At 52.0% G+C, this 7,894-nt stretch overlaps 1 long non-coding RNA gene across 1 annotated transcript; it reads right to left on the bottom strand.

Moving 5' to 3' along the window:
* Positions 1-5,876: 5,876 nt before the first annotated feature.
* LOC117187358 lies at positions 5,877-6,265 on the bottom strand. The gene is made up of 3 exons (XR_004472061.1): positions 6,230-6,265; positions 5,983-6,137; positions 5,877-5,914 (listed from the first exon to the last, which is right to left on the bottom strand). It is a non-coding gene; the product is annotated as an uncharacterized LOC117187358 (long non-coding RNA).
* Positions 6,266-7,894: the final 1,629 nt, after the last annotated feature.

Here is a 7,894-nt window from a genome sequence, read left to right as displayed (position 1 = left end):
CGAAGAGGACGAGAACAACATCAGCAGAAGCAGAAGCAGCAGCAGCAGCCAATACTTACAAAAAAACAGACGCCTGCTGCCTCTGACCCACGCACTGGGCGACGACGTCCAGAGCAGCCATTGAGCCGTTCCCAGGCACAACAGCAGCAGCTGCAACAGCAGCCGCAGCGCGAACAACAACAGCGACAGCAGCAGCAGCAGCTTGCCAACAACCGCTCCCGGCAGAAGATGAAGCCGAAACGCCAATCTTGCGAGGGATCCTGCAGCCAGGCACTGTTGGAGAATACGCAGAGGATGACGCGATTGGAAAAGAGGCTGGAAGTGATGATGTCACTACTCACCTCGCTCATCCAATCCCAGGCAGCGGCGGCAACTCCATCAGTTCCAGTGACATCGGAAAATCCACCAACAATGGCAGCAGCAACAGTTGCCCCAGCTCCACAGCCACCACAAGAAACGTTAGGGCCAACGCCAGCCGCCATTCCAGAGACGGATCCTGAAACGGATGAAGAAAACGATGACGATGAGATGTGGACAGATGACGACTCCATGGATGACATTAAGGCCTACGCCCGCAACATGAGGTACCATCTTGACAACCAGATATCCTGGAACGCTGTGTACTGATTGGACACAACTCTGCCACTGCAATGGATTAAATGACAAATGCATATCAATCGCATGCCACAACAAAAATGAACAACGGACGCTGCCGCCATCAAAGCAATTAAATAAAACATCAACACACACACAAAAATCCACTACACTTGGGCGGCCGGACCTGTGCCGTTCGAGTTATGCCATCGCCATCGTCCTTAGCTGGTGGCCGGATCCAGTGCCATGGCATTCAGAGTGCCCTATGGTCCTGGAAAAGGAAAAACTTATCAGCCAGACATACGATTAAAAAAGGGCTCTGAAAATACTTACCGCCAGCCATTCAGACACACACACACACAAACATCCATTACACTTGGGCGGCCGGACCTGTGCCGTTCGAGTAGGTGTGTCGTTCTCCGCCATTGCCCTCATCTGGTTGCTGGAACCAGGTGCCGTGGCATACACATACACACACAAACATCCACTACACTTGGGCGGCTGGACCTGTGCCGTTCGAGTTATGCCATCGCCATCGTCCTTAGCTGGTGGCCGGATCCAGTGCCATGGCATTCAGAGTGCCCTATGGTCCTGGAAATGGAAAAATTTATCAGCCACAAATACGATTAAAAAGGGCGCTCAAAATACTTACCGCCAGCCACTCAGACACACACACACACACACCCATTACACTTGGGCGGCCGGACCTGTGCCGTTCGAGTTATGTGTGTCGTTGTCCACCATTGCCCACAGCTGGTGGCCGGACCAGTGCCACTCGCTCTACACCAGGGCCACAATTGCCGACGCACACACACACTCACATCCATTTCACTTTGGCGGCCGGACCCGTGTCGCCACAGTGATATGTATGCCGTCTACTCCTGACTCCCAGCTGGTGGCCGGACCAGTGCCACTGGTTCTCCAAGAGGGCAGCCACAGCCACAACGACGACGAGGTGCCAATTGCAGCTACCTCTGACGACCTCGGATGACGCCAATTTCGACGACCAGGGGGGACGACGGGGTCGGCCGGTATGCAACGCAATGTCTTTACAAGCACTGTGTTTTGCTATGCCGGCCGATGCTTCTTGTCTTCCCTGTAATTATAGAAGGAGATATAGACATTATTTTAAATTGTTATGTTTATTGTAATATTGTAAACGTAAATCAATTGTACCTGTATTGTCTCGTCTTTGTTCCAGTGTAGTATCTCTTTTATTACCTGTTTTTCCGTCGTCTCCACTCCAGTCTACTACTTACCTGTATTGTTATTACTGCAAGTGCTTGTCTCTTTTTATTTAGTGTATTTCCTTTTATTTTCCACGCAAAGCACATGCATTGTTTACCTTTTTCTCTCTATCTATTTCCTCAACTGACTACGTGTTGCAACACTGCACATTTCTGCACATTTCGATCTCATTTCTTTAACCCCTTCTTCCCCCCCCATTGTTATTATCGTAATTAGTGCGGTTCTCCGACACCCCACTACAAAATTATTACAATCTGTGATAAAACTTCGGCGGCAACGGTGCTGAGAATTGATTATCGGTTTCATAATCGATTTTCAAATCAGCATCAGTTGCCGCCACACCCCACCACTACGGCCTAAATTGAGCCAAATTTGCTAGTCTTCGCATAAAACCACTACGTTCCCTATAAACTGCCCGCCCACATGTACATGATACATTCCTAGTCGTCTGCCCTCAGCAGGCGGCAAGGGTAGTAGAGGGGACTGAAGACCACATACCGCATAACAGCCAACAAAACATCAAGTTGACAAACTCACAGGGGATTGCAAATCAAATTTCAAGTTAGGGAGAATTACAGGGAAGAGACAGCATACTTTTGAGCGTGGCCCCACTTATCTTTCTTGACTTTCACACCGCACACACACACACTTGACACCCTCTTGACGGTTCCCTCTTTTGGAGCCTTTTGCCCCGATCGTGGAATGGTCTCGAGTCTGGATCTGTGTCCCAACGAGGAAGGTCGTGTCGTGAGCGTTGTGGAGTCGAGTCGTGTTTGAGGTTTAGTTCCTCCGTCAAAGTGCCGAATATTTTGTCTCTCTCTTGTTTTCTTTTTCCCTTGCCCCCGCCCCCTGCTGACTGCGGGCCTACTCGAGGTTACAAGTGTTTCGTTGCTGCAGTTTATATGTTTGTAAATTATTATTGTGCCATTAAATGTACTAGTGTGTTTGAGTGCCGTTTAAAATTGAATTGTAAAACAAACAACAAAAAATGTACATAAATTTATAGTAAGACATATACTGCCCAAAAAAAAAAAAAAACTCAACTAATAAAGCAACGCGCTTGGTTGCTGGCGGCTCACACCCCAGCCTCTCAGTTCCTCCCCCCCTGTAAGGTGGAGCACTGTTGAGCCCTCAACCCAAAGCGGGTATATAATTTGGAAAAAAAATTCCAAAAAAAGCGAAAAAAAAAAACTGTGTGAACAATCTGAATTGACAAAATCTCCACTCGCGTCGGTCGAATAATTTATTACCAAATCCAACCAAAGCCAATCCAGCGCAGCTATGCCACGCGGTTCCACTGCCAGAAGAGGACGACGACGACGAGGACCACACGGCGTCACAGCCAGGGATCGCCCCAAATCAGCCATTTCCACTGCCAGCTCCGACAGCGCCGCCGACGGCGAAGCCAGCGCCGACAGCGCAGCCACCGGCGCCGGGGCAAACGCAGCGATACTGTGACGCCAATCTACCGACTCCGCCACCTGGTTGGAGGCACTTCCTCCAATTCCTGGACCGGCTCCAGCCACCATTACCGGGTATGTGAGGACCACAAATGCCGACACCACCATCACCGCCACTCCGGCCACAAGCCCCATCCCCGACCTGCCCTGCCCCAACAGCTGGGCGGCCATTCCCAATCTCACCAGCCAGGAGCAGTTCCAGATCGGCGATTGGGTGGAGGCGGTCCATACCCAGGAACGCCAGCAGCAGCAGCAGCAGCAGAACATCAGCAGCAGCAGCAGCGGTAGTCGCCGGCTTGAGGCATTGGCGGCGTCGGCAGCGGCAGCGGCAGCGGCAGCGGCGTCAGCCAAAGCACCGCTATGTCAAGCACCGCTATGCCAAGCCAAGCCAAGCCTAGCGGTACCGAGCGCGCCAATAATTCCGCTTCCCACACTCCAACACACACATACACGTATCGATGCACCGTATGCCGATGCTTCGTGTGGAGAGAGCCGGAAACAGCAAGGAGCGAGAGAGAGTGCAAAGAGAGAGCGAGTAACGACCTCGTACCAGCGACAGTACGAGAGGGCACTCGAGCAGTTTCTACACGAACAGCAGCCAACACAAGATTCGTGTTCGAGTGCCCGTTCGGGAGCGAGTTCGAACTCGAACCACAGCCATGACACAAACCCTGCTCGATCGGCCACAGCAGCGGTTCCAAATGCAATGCCCCCAGCCAATACCACAACCACAAATACAATGATGACATACATCAGCACACAAACAGCGACATCAAACACAAAAACGACAACTGCAATTACGTCGGCAGACAGACGATGCCTGTTAACAGCAATGTTAACAGGCGGACCCCCCCCACCACCGCCGCCAGAGGAACATCAGCAGCAGCAAACACATCAACAACAACAACAACATCAGCCAATAGCAACAAACACAGCCAATACCGATGATATCCCATCCACTTCTGCTGCAGCGGCCCGTTCGCCACTGAAGCGCGTCCGCGCCGAGGTGGATGATGATGATGTCTATGTTGACAGTGATGACATGGTTGTTGATTTTGATGACGATGACGACGACGACAATTTGGATGCCAATTATGCATCGGCCAAACGACGACTCCGGGAAAGTAACCAACAGGCAAGCAAATCCTATATCCCCCAAATTCAAAACCATCCCCATCACCAACAATCAACCCAGCAACAACATCAGCGGACAATTACACAAAATGCCCCTGCCCCCGCCCCTGCCCCTGCTCCAGCCAATGCTCCACTAGCTCTACCTCACTCACCTGCAAATGCAACTAGTAGCTGCGGCACAGGAACCCACAGCAGCAGCAGAGGCGGCGGCGTTGGGCTGCTCCAGCTGCCCTCCCTGAGTATGCCCAATGCCAGACAAATTCGGATGCTGCAGCGACAGCACCAACCAACGACAATCATTCCCCCCCCATCATTCTGCCAGCTGTCCCCGACATTATGCCCATTCTGGACAAGCTGCAGAAGGACCCGAGGGTGGGCAACAGCAGCTACCACACCAAGCTCATCAGCCGCAATGGTGTCCGTATCCAGGCCCGCGACGTGGCTACCAGGGATGCCATCATGGCAATCCTGGGCGATGGCGACGGCAACGAGGCGATGACTGGCCACTACACACACCAGCACAAGAGTGACCGTGGGCTACGGATCGTCGTGCGAGATCTACACCACTCCACAAGCACCCAACTAATAAAAAATCAGATGGCCGAATTGGGCTATTATGTTATATTTATTAGAGCCATTAAAGGGAGATCCGATGGACAGCCACTCGACCAGTTCGAGTTGGAGATAGCCCCAAGCCGGATGAAAGCCACCACGATGTCCTCCAATTAACCCAGCTGGGCAACCAGTTGGTGATCGTTGAGAGGCAGGCCAAGCCGGTGGACCCAGCCCAGTGCCACAGATGTCAGGCATTCGGGCACACCCGCACCTACTGCAGGCGTTCATTCGTCTGTATGAAGTGTGCGGGTGCCCACGCGTCCACGGCATGTGCCAAGCCAAGGGCAGACGCCCCTAAATGCGCCAATTGCCAGGGCGCCCACATCAGCGCCTACAAGGGATGTCCGGCATTCAAGGCAGCAAGGGGCCGCCTTCTGTCCCACCGAGTGGCCATGCAGGAGTTGCGTCGCAAGCGCAGCTCGCTTCTGCAGCCATTGCCAGAGCAGCAGCCACCACCAGCAAGAACAACACCAGCACATCCAGGGCGCCGACAGCAGCAGCAACAGCCAGCTCAAACGCCAGCCAATCCCTGGCGCCGACAGCAGCAGCAGGCAGCACAGACGCCACTCAATGTCTCCTCTCCTGGGCGACGAAGAGGACGAGAACAACATCAGCAGAAGCAGAAGCAGCAGCAGCAGCCAATACATACAAATAAACAGACGCCTGCTGCCTCTGACCCACGCACTGGGCGACGACGTCCAGAGCAGCCATTGAGCCGTTCCCAGGCACAACAGCAGCAGCTGCAACAGCAGCCGCAGCGCGAACAACAACAGCGACAGCAGCAGCAGCAGCTTGCCAACAACCGCTCCCGGCAGAAGATGAAGCCGAAACGCCAATCTTGCGAGGGATCCTGCAGCCAGGCACTGTTGGAGAATACGCAGAGGATGACGCGATTGGAAAAGAGGCTGGAAGTGATGATGTCACTACTCACCTCGCTCATCCAATCCCAGGCAGCGGCGGCAACTCCATCAGTTCCAGTGACATCGGAAAATCCACCAACAATGGCAGCAGCAACAGTTGCCCCAGCTCCACAGCCACCACAAGAAACGTTAGGGCCAACGCCAGCCGCCATTCCAGAGACGGATCCTGAAACGGACGAAGAAAATGATGACGATGAGATGTGGACAGATGACGACTCCATGGATGACATTAAGGCCTACGCCCGCAACATGAGGTACCATCTTGACAACCAGATATCCTGGAACGCTGTGTACTAACTGGACACATCTCTGCCACTGCATTGGATCAAATGACAAATGCATATCAATCGCATGCCACAACAAAAATGAACAACGGACGCTGCCGCCATCATAGCAATTAAATAAAACATCAACACACACACACACAACCATTACACTTGGGCGGCCGGACCTGTGCCGATCGAGTAGGTGTGTCGTTCTCCGCCATTGCCCTCAAATGGTTGCTGGAACCAGGTGCCGTGGCATCCAGAGTGCCATGTGTTCCTGAAATGGAAATATACACACACACACACTCATCCACTACACTTGGGCGGCCGGACCTGTGCCGTTCGAGTTATGTGTGTCACCGACCGCCATTGCCCACAGCTGGTGGCCGGACCAGTGCCACTCGCTCTATTGACGCACACACACACACTCACATCCATTTCACTTTGGCGGCCGGACCCGTGTCGCCACAGTAATATATGTGCCGTCTACTCCTGGCTCCCAGCTGGTGGCCGGACCAGTGCCACTGGTTCTCCAAGAGGGCATCTATAGCCACAACGATGACGAGGTGCTAATTGCAGCTACCTCTGACGACTCCGGATGACGCCAATTTCGACGACCAGGGGGGACGACGGGGTCGGCCGGTATGCAACGCAATGTCTTTACAAGCATTGTGTTTTGCTATGCCGGCCGATGCTTCTAGTCTTCCCTGTAATTATAGAAAGAGATATAGACATTATTTTAAATTGTTATGTTTATTGTAATATTGTAAACGTAAATCAATTGTACCTGTATTGTCTCGTCTTTGTTCCAGTGTAGTATCTCTTTTATTACCTGTTTTTCCGTCGTCTCCACTCCAGTCTACTACTTACCTGTATTGTTATTACTGCAAGTGCTTGTCTCTTTTTTATTTAGTGTCTTTCCACTTATTTTCCACGCAAAGCACATGCATTGTTTACCTTTTCTCTTTATCTATTCCTCAATTGACTACGTGTTGCAACACTGCACTTTCAGAATTTTCGATCTCATTTCTTTAACCCCTTCTTCCCCCCCCCATTGGTATTATCGTAATTAGTGCGGTTCTCCGACACCTCACTACAAAATTATCACAATCTGTGATAAAACTTCGGCGGCAACGGTGCTGAGAATTGATTATCGGTTTTGTAATCGACTTTCAAATCAGCATCAGTTGCCGCCACACCCCACCACTACGGCCTAAATTGAGCCAAATTTGCTAGTCTTCGCATAAAACCACTACGTTCCCTATAAACTGCCCGCCCACATGTACATGATACATTCCTAGTCGTCTGCCCTCAGCAGGCGGCAAGGGTAGTAGAGGGGACTGAAGACCACATACCGCATAACAGCCAACAAAACATCAAGTTGACAAACTCACAGGGGATTGCAAATCAAATTTCAAGTTAGGGAGAATTGCAAAGGGGAGACAGCATACTTTTGAGCGTGGCCCCACTTATCTTTCTTGACTCACACCGCACACACACACACTTGACACCCTCTTGACGATTCGTACTTTTGGAGCCTTTTGCCCCGATCGTGGAATCGTCTCGAGTCTGGATCTGTGTCCCAACGAGGAAGGTCGTGTCGTGGGCGTTGTGGAGTCGAGTCGTGTTTGAGGTTCAGTCCCTCCGTCAAAGTGCC

This window comes from Drosophila miranda, chromosome 2 (genome assembly GCF_003369915.1).
Source record: "Drosophila miranda strain MSH22 chromosome 2, D.miranda_PacBio2.1, whole genome shotgun sequence".
Taxonomy (NCBI): domain Eukaryota; kingdom Metazoa; phylum Arthropoda; class Insecta; order Diptera; family Drosophilidae; genus Drosophila; species Drosophila miranda.
Note: the sequence above shows the minus strand (reverse complement) of the source record. Positions and strands in the feature narration are given on the sequence as shown.